Here is a 14,587-nt window from a genome sequence, read left to right on the forward strand (position 1 = left end):
CAGTACTCAGTCACATTGCTTTATTAGAGACATAACAACAAGACTCAAGCGGGGGGGGGGGGGGGGGGGGGAGAAGAGAGGAAAAAAGATCTTTGGGTGTGGTCCATCCATACAAACATTGGGGGGAGCGAGAGAGAGAACTGCAAACCTGTGCTGCCTGCTTTCCTGCCATTTTGACCTTCTTTGAAAGTTTAACTTTAAGTATGGCGGCAATATTGACAATGCGATACCTTTTGCAAGCATTCTGCATCATTGTGCTACGTAAGAGACAATTGATTAGAGCTCATCGCATCAGCAAGATCAGAGCCCGTAGGCTGCTGGGCAGGAGGCCTTACCCACGTCGGCATTTTCGAGTCAGGTGTTCGTACCTGCACCTGAGTGATGCAGAACGCTTGTCAGAAGGCTGCGTTTCTGCAGAGAAGTTGTCCGTGAGATCTGTGAGTTGCTGAGAGCAGACCTACAGCTGAGAAGCGGCAGGTGGACTGCTTTGTCAGTTGAAGTGAAGGTTACAGCTGCACTTTCATTCTATGCCTCTGGATCGATTCAAGCTACAACTGGAGATGTGTGCGTCATCTCTCAACATGCAATACATGTCTCCATTCACCAGGTCACGACTGCACTGTATGTGCGGAGAAATTACTTCATCAAGTTCCCAACGACTGCCCACGCAATCCATGACAGAGCTGTGGGGTTCTCAAGGATCGCTGGCTTCCCAAAGGTACAGGGCTGTATTGATTGTACCCACATCGCCTTGCGAGCACCTTTGGAGGATGCCGAGCTGTTTAGGAATAGAAAAGGCTTCCACTCCATTAATGTGCAGCTCGTGTGTGACAACATGCATCGCATCATGTCAGTCGATGCAAGATACCCTGGCAGCACCCATGATGCGTTCATCCTATGCAACAGCGTTATATCTGACATGTTTGAGCAGCAGCCAAAAGGGCAGAGCTGGCTACTGGGAGACAAAGGGTATGGCCTCGCCACGTGGCTCATGACGTCCCTACGCATAACCCGAACGTAAGGTGACCATCAATACGACATGTCGCACATTATGACATGCAGTATCATAGAGAGGACCATTGGCATCTTGAAACAGCGTTTCCGATGCCTGGATCATTCTGGAGGCTACCTGTAATACTCCCCTGAGATTGTCGGTCAGTTCACTGTTGTGTGCTGCATGCTGCATAACTTAGCCATCATGAGGCAGCAGCAGCTGGTAGTGGAAGAAGACCCACCTGCGGTGAGAGTGGCTGAAAATGATTTGGAAGATGCAGGTGACGAGCAGGAGGAGGTGGTGGAGGAGGATGATGATGAGGATGAGGAAACCATGCAAGTGCCTGAGGCCGGAGCACGACGTCGGAGGAGGACGGGCCAGCGTGCTCCTTTAACGATTGCTTGAGCCTTGCGCCAGCAGCTCATCCGTGAATGCTTTACTGATGCCTGAGGGCTCAACGACAATTATTCTGCATGGACATGTTTATTTTTTGGAGCTGTTCCGTAATGTTGTGTTGTGTTAATGGAACATGATTCAGTTTTAATGTAAAATATATTTTATTCAAAAGTTTGCAATGTACTTAACTTTAGTGTAATAAAATTATTTTTGTATCAAACTTTATTTTAATATGACGCTTTAAGATCACTTAAAAACCTTAAGATCACTTATAAACTTGTAAAGTTACATAACTTACGAAAAACTTTCAATTTGAAAACAGTTACAATAGTAACATCAACAACAACAGCAGCAGCAGCAGCAAAGAAAGGCTGCACCCATCTCTCATCCCCCTTCGTCTAATGTCGCTCGCCACGCTTGATCTTGGACTCTCCACCACCCCTGCCCGTAGGTGGTGGCGCAGTCATTTTGGGCTTGGTACCAAGCTTATTCCTTCTAACATCTCGTTTAATGTGCATTTCTTGATTGGTTGGGGGGGTGGGCGGTCAGGTGTTAATGTGGAGGGCCCGGCTTGGGTCTCTTCAGAGGCTGGTGTGGGGATTGCAGTGGGAGTGGCAGTTGATTCTGTCAATGGGCGCGGGGTCTGGGTGTGTTCCCTTATTGCAGCAGCTAACTCACACATGCCCTCCCTCATGCACCCTGACGTGTCTCAGCGGACTGAAACATTCCCTCCCTAATGCCGTTTGTCATTGCCAGTGTCCTTTCCACGACCTCGGACATTCCCTCCTTCGTGGCCACTATTTCCTCACTGATGTTCCCGGACATCGTTCCCATTTCCCGTGTCATTGTTGTGACTTCTCCTGACAGTCTCGCTACCTTATCACTCACCCCAGTGATCGGGTAAGGTCAATGGTCTCTGCACTCAATGCCGTCTGCACTCAATGCCATGATCTGAACCACATCTGTTAATTAGCAATCTTGTCGTGCGAGGCCACTTGGGGAAGAGTGACCATAATATGGTAGAATTCTTTATTAAGATGGAGAGTGACACAGTTCAATCAGAGACTAGGGTGCTGAACTTAAAGAAAAGTAACTTCGATGGTATTAGACGTGAATTGGCTAGGATAGACTGGCAAATGATACTTAACGGGTTGACGATAGATAGGCAATGGCAGACATTTAAAGATCACATGGATGAACTACAACAATTGTACATCCCTGTCTGGTGTAAAAATAAAATGGGGAAGGTGGCTCAACCGTGGCTAACAAAGGAAATTAGGGATAGTGTTAAATCCAAGGAAAAGGCATATAAATTGGCCAGAAAAAGCAGCAAACCTGAAGATGAGGAGAAATTTAGAATTCAGCAGAGGACGAAGGGTTTTAATTATTTTCCCCCTCCTAGAGTATGAGAGTAAGCTTGCAGGGAACATAAAAACTGACTGCAAAAGCTTCTATAGATATGTGAAGAGAAAAAGATTAGTGAAGACTATTGTAGGTCCTTTGCAGTCAGAATTAGGTGAATTCATAATGAGAAACAAGGAAATGGCAGACCAATTGAACAAATACTTTGGTTCTGTCTTCACTAAGGAAGACACGAATAACCTCCTGAAATTACTAGGGGACAGTAGGTCTAGCGAGAAGGAGAAACTGAGGGAACTGAGGGAAATCCTTATTAGTCAGGAAACGGTGTTAGGGAAATTGATGGGATTGAAGGCCGATAAATCCCCAGGGCCTGATAGTCTGCATCCCAGAGTACTTAAAGAAGTGGTCCTAGAAATAGTGGAAGCATTGGTGGTCATTTTCCAACATTCCATGGACTCTGGATCAGTTCCTATGGATTGAAGGGTAGCTAATGTAACCCCACTTTTTAAAAAAGGAGGGAGAGAGAAAACAGGGAATTATAAACTGGTTAGCCTGACATCGGTAGTGGGAAAATGCTGGAATCAATTATTAAACATGCAATAGCAACGCATTTGGAAAGTAGTGACAGGATCAGTCCAAGTCAGCATGGATTTATGAAAGGGAAATCATGCTTGACAAATCTTCTAGAATTTTTTGAGGATGTAACTAGTAGAGTGGACAAGGGAGAACCAGTGGATGTGGTGTATTTGGACTTTCAAAAGGCTTTTGACAAGGTCCCACACAAGAGATTAGTGTGCAAAATTAAGGCACATGGGATTGGGGGTAAGATATTGATGTGGCTAGAGAACTGCTTGGCAGACAGGAAGCAGAGAGTAGGAATAAACGGGTCCTTTTCAGAAAGGCAGGCAGTGAATAGTGGGGTACCGCAAGGTTCAGTGCTGGGACCCCAGCTATTTACAATATATATTAATGATTTGGATGAAGGAATTGAATGTAATATCTTCAAGTTTGCAGATGACACTATGCTGGGTGGCAGTGTGAGCTGTGAGGAGGATGCTTAAAGGCTGCAGGGTGACTTGGACAGGTTAGGTGAGTGGGCAAATGGAGTATAATATGGATAATTTGAGGTTATCCATTTTGGTGGCAAAAACAGGAAGGCAAATTATTATCTGAATGGTGACAGATTAGTAAAAGGGGAGGTGCAACGAGACCTGGGTGTCATGGTACACCAGTCATTGAAAGTAGGCCTGCAGGTACAGCAGGCAGTAAAGAAAGCAAATGGCATGTTGGCCTTCATAGCGAGAGGATTTGAGTACAGGAGCAGGGAGGTCTTGCTGCAGTTCTACGGGGCCTTGGTGAGACCACACCTTGAGTATTGTGTGCAGTTTTGGTCTCCTAATCTGAGGAAGGACATTCTTGCTATTGAGGGAGTGCAGCGAAGGTTCATCAGACTGATTTCCGGGATGGCAGGACTGACATATGAAGAAAGACTGGATCGACTAGGCTGAGATTCACTGGAATTTAGAAGAATGAGTGGGGATCTCATCGAAGCATATCAAATTCTGACGAGATTGGACAGGTTAGATGTTGGGGAACAACAGAACTAGGGATCACAGTCTAAGAATAAGGGGTAAGCTATATAGGACCGAGATGAGGAGAAACTTTTTCACCCAGGGAATTGTGAACCTATGGAATTCTGTACCACAGAAAGTTGTTGAGTCCAGTTCATTGGATATATTCAAAAAGGAGTTAGATGTGGCCCTTTTGGCTAAAGGGATCGGGGGTATGGAGAGAAGGCAGGAGTGGGGTACTGCAGTTGCATGATCAGCCATGATCATATTGAATGGTGGTGCAGGCTCGAAGGGCCAAATAGCCCACTCCTGCACCTATTTTCTATGTTTCTATGTTGCATCCTGCATCTCAGGAGAGCGTGGTCGATTTCTCCTTTCCCTCATCCTGGGTCATAACATAAGAACATAAGAATTAGGAACAGGAGTAGGCCATCTAGCCCCTCGAGCCTGCTCCGCCATTCAACAAGATCATGGCTGATCTGGCCGTGGATTCAGCTCCACTTACCCGCTCGCTCCCCATAACCCTTAATTCCCTTATTGGTTAAAAATCTATCTATCTGTGATTTGAATACATTCAATGAGCTAGCCTCAACTGCTTCCTTGGGCAGAGAATTCCACAGATTCACAACCCTCTGGGAGAAGAAATTCCTTCTCAACTCGGTTTTAAATTGGCTCCCCCGTATTTTGAGGCTGTGCCCCCTAGTTCTAGTCTCCCCGACCAGTGGAAACAACCTTTCTGCCTCTATCTTGTCTATCCCTTTCATTATTTTAAATATTTCTATAAGATCACCCCTCATCCTTCTGAACTCCAACAAGTAAAGACCCAGTGTACTCAATCTATCATCATAAGGTAACCCCCTCTTCTCCGGAATCAGCCTCGTGAATTGTCTCTGTACCCACTCCAAAGCTGGTATATCCTTCCTTAAGTAAGGTGACCAAAACTGCATGCAGTACTCCAGGTGCAGCCTCACCAATACCCTATAAAGTTGCAGCAGGACCTCCCTGCTTTTGTACTCCATCCCTCTCGCAATGAAGGCCAACATTCCATTCGCCTTCCTGATTACCTGCTGCACCTGCAAACTAACTTATTAGGATTCATGCACAAGGACCCCCAGGTCCCTCTGCACCGCAGCATGTTGTAATTTCTCCCCATTCAAATAATATTCCCTTTTACTGTTTTTTTTCCAAGGTGGATGACTGCACATTTTCCGACATTGTATTCCATCTGCCAAACCTTAGCCCATTCGCTTAACCTATCTAAATCTCTTTGCAGCCTCTCTGTGTCCTCTACACAACCCGCTTTCCCACTAATCTTTGTGTCATCTGCAAATTTTGTTACACTACACTCTGTCCCCTCTTCCAGGTCATCTATGTATATTGTAAACAGTTGTGGTCCCAGCACCGATCCCTGTGGCACACCACTAACCACCGATTTCCAACCCGAAAAGGACCCATTTATCCCGACTCTGCTTTCTGTTCGCCAGCCAATTCTCGATCCATGTTAATACATTTCCTCTGACTCCGCGTACCTTTATCTTCTGCAATAACCTTTTGTGTGGCACCTTATTGAATGCCTTTTGGAAATCTAAATACACCACATCCATCGGTACACCTCTATCCACCATGCTCGTTATATCTTCAAAGAATTCCAGTAAATTAGTTAAACATGATTTCCCCTTCATGAATCCATGTTGCGTCTGCACTATTCCTATCTAGCTGTCCCGCTATTTCTTCCTTAATGATAGCTTCAAGCATTTTTCCCACTACAGATGTTAAACTAACCGGCCTATAGTTACCTGCCTTTTTTTGTCTGCCCCCTTTTTTAAATAGAGGCGTTACATTAGCTGCTTTCCAATCCGCTGGTACCTCCCCAGAGTCCAGAGAATTTTGGTAGATTATAACGAATGCATCTGCTATAACTTCCGCCATCACTTTTAATACCCTGGGATGCATTTCATTAGGACCAGGGGACTTGTCTACATTGAGTCCCATTAGCCTGTCCAGCACTACCCCCCTAGTGATAGTGATTGTCTCAAGGTCCTCCCTTCCCACATTCCCGTGACCAGCAATTTTTGGCATGGTTTTTGTGTCTTCTACTGTGAAGACTGAAGCAAAATAATTGTTTCAGGTCTCAGTCATTTCCACATTTCCCATTATTAAATCCCCCTTCTCATCTTCTAAGGGACCAACATTTACTTTAGTCATTCTTTTCCGTTTTATATATCGGTAAAAACTTTTACTATCTGTTTTTATGTTTTGCGCAAGTTTACTTTCGTAATCTATCTTTCCTTTCTTTATTGCTTTCTTAGTCATTCTTTGCTGTCGTTTAAAATTTTCCCAATCTTCTAGTTTCCCACTAACCTTGGCCACCTTATACGCATTGGTTTTTAATTTGATACTCTCCTTTATTTCCTTGGTTATCCACGGCTGGTTATCCCTTCTCTTACCACCCTTCTTTTTCACTGGAATATATTTTTGTTGAGCACTATGAAAGAGCTCCTTAAAAGTCCTCCACTGTTCCTCAATTGTGCCACCGTTTAGTCTGTGTTTCCAGTCTACTTTAGCTAACTCTGCCCTCATCCCACTGTAGTCCCCTTTGTTTAAGCATAGTACGCTTGTTTGAGACACTACTTCCTCACTCTCAATCTGTATTACAAATTCAACCATACTGTGATCACTCATTCTGAGAGGATCTTTTACGAGGAGATCGTTTATTATTCCTGTCTCATTACACAGGACCAGATCTAAGATAGCTTGCTCCCTTGTAGGTTCTGTAACATACTGTTCTAAGAAACAATCCCGTATGCATTCTATGAATTCCTCCTCAAGGCTACCCTGTGCGATTTGATTTGACCAATCGATATGGAGGTTAAAATCCCCCATGATTACTGCCGTTCCATTTTCGCATGCCTCCATTATTCCCTTGATTACTGTCCGCCCCACCGTGAAGTTATTATTTGGGGGCCTATAAACTATGCCCACCAGTGACTTTTTCCCCTTACTATCTCTAATCTCCACCCACAATAATTCAACATTTTGTTCATTAGAGCCAATATCATCTCTCACAACTGCCCTGATATCATCCTTTATTAACAGAGTGGCATCCCAGTGGGAGGCGCAGGCTCGGATGGTGGGGCTCTGGGTGTTCCTCGCGGTATCCCAGTGGGACCCGCATCCTCGGATGGTTAGACCCTGGGTGTTACTTGCTGCATCCCACTACTGGGACCCGCAACCTCGGATTGTGAAAAACCAAGGAATGTCCCACCAGAACTCAAATCTCTAGTCGTGGAAGGGGCTGGCAACTCTGATAACTGCACATTCTCCAAATTCAGTATTTCAGTGGTAGCTTCAGCCAGCTGACCCAACTCCCCCTCACCCCCATGTTGGTCTGGAGGGTTGGCTTGGAAGATGTTCTCGTGCTCAGGCTCGTCCGCGTCTGAATCTTCTTCAGGATTGGCAACAGGCTCTGCAAAATATAACAGAACAGTCAAATGGTTAGTAGCAGAGTAGGGGGCAGGATGGGTGGGTGGCATGAGTAGGATCACACATCGCAAGCCAGGCAGCAGGTTGATTTGAAGGGCGACGATGAATTTTCAGGACTTACCCTCTCCCTCGAGTGCAGGCCCAGCTTGTGCAGTGCTGATTGTTTTTCTCCGGGCAGGACCCATCAAAGCAGCGACCCTCTCTTCCAAGGGTGTCAGTGCGTGCAGATTTGGCGGGCCTTCTCCTGTTTGATTTCTTTCCCTTTAGTTGCGGGCCAATTTCTTCTGCAAAGATGAAAATGCAACTTTTTAGAGAGGGTGTCTTTCTGCTGGGTGGGACATATACAGCTGGTCACATTTACAATTGCAATTGCATTGAATAAATGAAAATATTACTTGCAGTAACTACTTGACCAAGGTCCTGCCATTTCTTTTTGCACTGGCTTCCAGATCTCGTGGTGTTCACCACTGCGCAGTAATCTTCTGCAACTTGGTTCCAACGTTTCTTCATTTCTTTGGGTGGCACTTTTGTGCGACCTCTGTTGCTGGTATCCAGCTCCTGCCATCTGCTCTCAACGACATTAACTAGTGTCTCCACTTCATGCAAGAAATTCTTTGTTCTTGGTCCAAGTTTCTGCATTGATGCAGCTGCTCTGAGACACTCAGCACTTTTCCAATGCTCTTAGACACACAGTGATTTTTCCAAACACACAGTCCTTATTTTGCATGCAGCAATGATTATTTACAAATACAGCACTCCTTCTGGCACTTCTGCTGACATGCAGCACTGATTTTACCAAACACAGCACTGCTTCTTGAATTCAGCAGTTAATTTCCTACCACAGCACTCCTTCTGGCACAAGCAGCTAGCTAGTTCTTTAAAAATGGCCGATTGCCAAATCTCAGCGCTACTGTTCGTGCGCGGACATCACTAACGGACTCCACTGCGCATGTGCAGACGTCCCGGCAGAACGCTGGCTCCACCCCCGACTCGACTGACCACGCTGCGTGACTGCAGTGAAGAGGCCGGACAGTGGCCAAAGTGGCAAACATTTTTTTTCGGTGCACCTCGGAACGTAGATAAGCAGCGCAACTCCGGTAAGTGTGCGGAAAAACGGGCTCAGCCAAAATTGAGGCCAACGTTTCAGGTCGACAAACCTTCGTCAGAATCTTTCTTTAAACTGCCCGCTTTGGCTCTGACTCCCGCTCCTTTTAAATTCCCGGGTTAAATACACTACAGCCAATTTAACCGCAATTAGTGCCAAATTGGAGGATGTTTGTACTATAGGCATTAGCTCACAGTGAACTGTATTAAGATGGCCCAAACTCAGCTAGAATCCATACAGCTAGTGGAGAAGTTTCATTTTTATCCTATCACTCTAAAGTGGATTTAATGCCAGGTTCCAGGGATATGGGTTAAATGTACAAATAACAACAACTTGTATTTATATAAAGAAATTTATAAGAAATTAGGATGATAAGCTTGAGAACATAAGAACTAGGAGCAGGAGTAGGCCAAATGGCCCCTGGAGCCAGCTCCGCTGTTCAATAAGATCATGGCTGACTTTCTAAATCAACTCCACTTTCCCACCCTATACCCATATACCTCGACTCCCTTAGTGTCCAAAGGTCTATTGCTCTCAGTCTTGAATATACTCAATTGATTGAGCATCCACAGTGCTCTGGCGTATAGACTTCCAAAGATTCACAACTCTCTGAAGAAATTTCTCATCTCAGTCCTAAATGGCCAACCCCTTATCCTGAGACCATGCCCCCAGTTGTAGACTCCAGCCAGGGGAAACAGCCTCTCAGCATCTACTCTGTCAAGCCTCCTCAGAATCTTGTATGTTTCTGTGAGATCACCTAATTTTTCTAAACTCTAGAGAGTTTAGAAAAGTACTCCAAGAGTACTCTGGCTCACAGATCATTTGGTCCATATGTGCAAATTGCATTTAATCAAATCTCAACTGAGAGAGGGTTCATAAATAATGCACCATTTGCATCATCAAGCAGATTCAATATTTAGGCTGTAACAGTCATTATTAGTTCCAACATCACTATGTTCCTCACACACTATTGCAACAGTAAGTAATTTGGTATGCTGCAAAATTCCACAATAAATTTCTCACTTTTGATGTAAGGTATTACCGCATTCAATCGCTCTAGAGGGCTGGCACAAGCATGATGGGTTGAATGGCCTTCTCCTGTTCCAAACTTATGATTCAATTTAGCCTGCTTTTAAATAAAACTTATTATTTTATTTCTCCCAATTTTCTCTCTTCATTCTATTGCTCCTGAAGGCCTTGAAAGATATGGATTCATGGTAGCAGATATCCTCTCGTACCTTAGCCACATGGTTATTCTTCTTGCGTGGACTGTAATGTAACGGAAAGCAAGTTACCATTAAATTAATCAGAGTGCATTCCCATCTTCACCTGATGTCCACAGACGCAAAGTCTCCAGCAAGGATTACTGCATAAAGAACCCTTTCCCAGGCCTACTCCTGCTCCTACTTTTTATGTTCTTAAGTTCTTTGTTCCACCAACCAGTCCAGCAATATCTTCACTGTTGCTCTGTTAAAAGCAGTCCCATAACACACCAACAAAATCATCATATACTCTCAGTAATACTATATGTACAAGAAAACTATCAAAATACAATTCCTTAAAATACAATTTTCATTGATGCTATTCACCTGTAACAAACTAAAAACACACAATTAAAATCTTCTATTTCACTATGAATCTCACAAACTCCTTAAACAGATATTCAACATAGGATGTTAAAGCTGAATTCTCATAATTAAAAATACTGTAGTATCCATCATCATAGGCGATCCCTCGATCGAGGATGACTTGCTTCCATGAATTCACAGGTGTTTCGATGAAGGACCCGATGTTCCAGTCCTGAACTCCAATTGAGGGGGCGGAAGGTGCCTGTGTGTGAATTTTTTTAATGTGTGGTGACCATTGCACACCAGCCACCACATGGGTTTGACAGAGCTAGGCCTTTGTCCAGTGGCAAGGGTTAACCAAGATGACTGGAGATCAGCTCTGCTGCACGGACCAAGTGCACACACATATCGCAGTGTGGGCTGACCTGTGCTGCCCCGTACCTTCATTTGCCGCACCTCCACCACGATCTCTCGCCGCTCCTCCGCCAAACATTCGCCTCACCTCTGCCGCGATCTCACACCGCTCCTCCGCCATGATCTCTTGCCGCTCCTCCACCATAAAAACAATCACCCCATCTCCACCATGATCTCTCACCACTCCTACGCCATGAACTCTTGCCGCATCTCCACCACAAATGCTCGCCGCTCATCCGCCCCGACCTTCCCACTTCCCTATACCTGGGTCCCGCCAATGTTCCTGCCCACGCTCTGTGATATCTTCACAGAGCACACACACACAGCTCTTAAGATGCAGGCTGTCAGTCCGGAAGCTGCCTGTCTGTTTATTATAACTCTGCAGCTGCAGTACGCAATACGTCCACATCCACAGTATGGAGCTACAAGCATTACAAGCTTACAGCACTTACAGACATCGCACATCTCCCTCCTTAATGAAAAAGCCATCATAACAAACATCATAAATAACTTCATTTTTATACATATTTACAAATTTAACTTCACCACTTGTTTTCTGTTTCGAAGAGGATACCTTCGCTCTCGAATAGAACCTTCCAAACATGGTGTTGATTTCACACTCATTTGAGGCTCATCCTGAGGAACATTTTCCTCCATGGAATTTCCTTGATTTTCATTCTGATTTTCTCCTGGATTTGTTTCCAGTACATTGGATTTAGGATTTGCTATTCCTATATCAAAACTATCTGATGAGTCAGAAATAATTGAATCATTCCCACCTTCAACTCCTTCCATGTCTGTAAATAAAATATGATCAATATGGACAAACCTAACATCTTTAACCTAACAAACCTAACATTATCAAACATCTTTACCAAATATGTGCGAGGACCACATATCTTCACCACCCTTCCGGGTAACCACTTTAACCATTTATGGTGATGGTTCTTCACTCTCACCTTCTGGTTTAATTTCACTCTTCTCTCTTTTAGTCTCCCTTTATCATGATTCTCTTTTTGTCTAATTTGTGTCTCTTCTACAGACTGTGCCAAATTTGGCTTTAACAATGAGAATCTGGTTCGTGGCTGTCGTTGTAGAACGCCAGAGGAGTTGTTTCTCACAGTAGTTGTATGAGGAGTACTTCGATATGTAATCAAAAAATTAGTCAATTTGTGATCCAATGACAACTGTCGTTTTCTTGGATTTGGATCTAACATTTGTTTTATGAGGGCACGTTTGACAATTTGTACAGTGTGCTCTGCTGCACCATTCAAAGCAGGGTGGTATGGTGGAACCTTGGTATGTTTCACACCATTTTTGCTTGTGAATTGTGCAAATTCTTCTGAACGAAATTGTGGTCCATTATCCGAAACAATTTCTTCAGGGAGGCCAAATGCAGAAAATAATTTCTGTAAAATGTCCAATGTTTTACTTGTTGTTATTTTCCACATTGGAAACACCTCAACCCACTTTGAATGGCTATCAATTACAATGAACAATTGTTGTCCATTTAACTCAACAAAATCAATATGTAGCCTTTGCCACACCATGGGAGGCCATTTCCATGGCTGTAATGGTACTGGTGGTGGTTGCTTGCTTATTGATTGACATGTCGTACACTGACTCGCAATGTACTCTATATCTTTATCAAGACCTGGCCACCATAAATAACTGCATGCAAAACTCTTGGTCAAGCACATTCCCAGGTGCTGGTCATGGAGGTCTCCTAATAATTTGGACCTGGATTTCTTTGGTATAACCACTCTTGCACCCCACATGATACAATCTTTATCTACTGATAATTCATTCCTACGAATGAAGAATGGATGTGTATCTTTGTCTGTTACCTGGTTTGGCCATCCAGCTACAATATACTCATACACCTTTGACATCACGGGGTCACGTTTGGTTGCTCTACCAATCTCTTCAGCTGTGACTGGTAGTTCATCAATGTATGAAAAATAAAACACTTCTTCCCTATCGGGTGTACCCTGTGATGGGGAAGGCAATCTAGACATTGCATCAGCATTACTGTGATCAGCTGATCGTCTGTATTCAATATATGTATATGCTGACAAAATCAAAGCCCATCTCTGCATTTGGGCTGCAGCTAATGTTGGGACTGGGGACTTTGGATGGAGGATTGCTGTTAGGGGCTTATGGTCTGTAACAATGGTAAACTTATGACCATACAAGTATTTGTGAAACTTCTTGACCCCAAAAATTAATGCCAAAGCTTCCCTTTCAATTTGCGCATAATTTCTCTCACTGACACTGAGAATGCGTGAAGCAAAAGCAATTGGTCTCTCCTCCCCACTACTTAATACATTAGAGATTACTGCCCCAACTCCATACGGAGAGGCATCACATGCTTGTTTAATCTCCTTAGATATGTCATAGTGGACTAACATGGTGCTCTCTACCAATTTGTTTTTACACTTCTTGAATGCTGTATCGCATTCTTGTGACCACTTCCACTGGACCTGTTTTTTCAAAAGTTCATTCAGTGGATGTAATACTGTAGCCAAATTTGGTAGGAACTTCCCATAATAGTTCAAAAGACCCAAGAATGAACGAAGTTCAGTGACATTCCTGGGAGTGGGTGCATTTCTAATTGCATCCAATTTTTCCTTGGTCGGATGTAAACCATCTTTGTCTACTCTGTACCCTAAGTACTCCACTGAGTTTTGAAATAACTCACACTTACGAGCAGACACTCGTACTCTGTGCTTCTCTAGCCGTTTGAGGACTTCATTCAATATCTTATGAATTTGCCTATTTGGTGCTGAAATTAGTATGTCATCCAAACAACATACTACCCCTTCAATACCTTGCAAAATCTGGTTCATCACCCCATGGAATATGGCAGGGGTGGAAGACACTCCAAACGGTAGCCTAATAAATTGATATAGGCCTAGATGAGTGTTTATAGTCAAACATGACTTGGACTCCTCATCTAGTTCAAGCTGTAAGTAGGCATTCGTAAGATCCAGTTTTGAGAAGATCTGACCACCTGTCAGTGTTGTGAAGAAGTCTTCTATATTCGGCAATGTATTTGGGATATTACCCTTTATAGGGTAACCGTAAACCAGGTTCTAATCACCACACAATCTTACTTTACCATCAGACTTAGGTACAACAATGGGTGTAGCCCAATTACATCGATCTATCTTACAAATAATGTTCTCAGTCTCTAGTCTTTTGAGTTCTTGCTCAACTTTCTCCTTGAGTGCATATGGTATGGAACGTGGCTTGCAGTAAATCGATCTAGCGTCCTTCTGTACCCTGACACTCGCCTTGAAGCCTTGGATCGGACTGCCTGTTTCGCAGAACACCTTCGGATACTGCTTGATAACCTCATCCGTTGATGAAAATCTCGCTTCGAGAGAAGATCTTACTCCAATCCACTTCAGTGAGCTTAACCAATTTCTTCCTAATAAAGCAGTCTTGTCTCCTTTCACTATTATTAGAGGCAAGTTCTGAAATTGATTTTTATGTATCACCGTATGGTGATACGGCCTACTACAGGAATTTTCTCTCCCGAGTAGCCTCGCAGCTCTATCTTGGATTTCTCCAGCTGGAAATCACGCAATTTGTCGCGGTACAGTGACTCCGGTATTACACTCACGGAGGCACCCGTGTCAATTTCCATTGGTATCTTGAATCCTGCAACATCTATGTGGATTTTGATGCT

The sequence above is a fragment of the Pristiophorus japonicus genome, chromosome 1 (genome assembly GCF_044704955.1).
Source record: "Pristiophorus japonicus isolate sPriJap1 chromosome 1, sPriJap1.hap1, whole genome shotgun sequence".
Taxonomy (NCBI): domain Eukaryota; kingdom Metazoa; phylum Chordata; class Chondrichthyes; family Pristiophoridae; genus Pristiophorus; species Pristiophorus japonicus.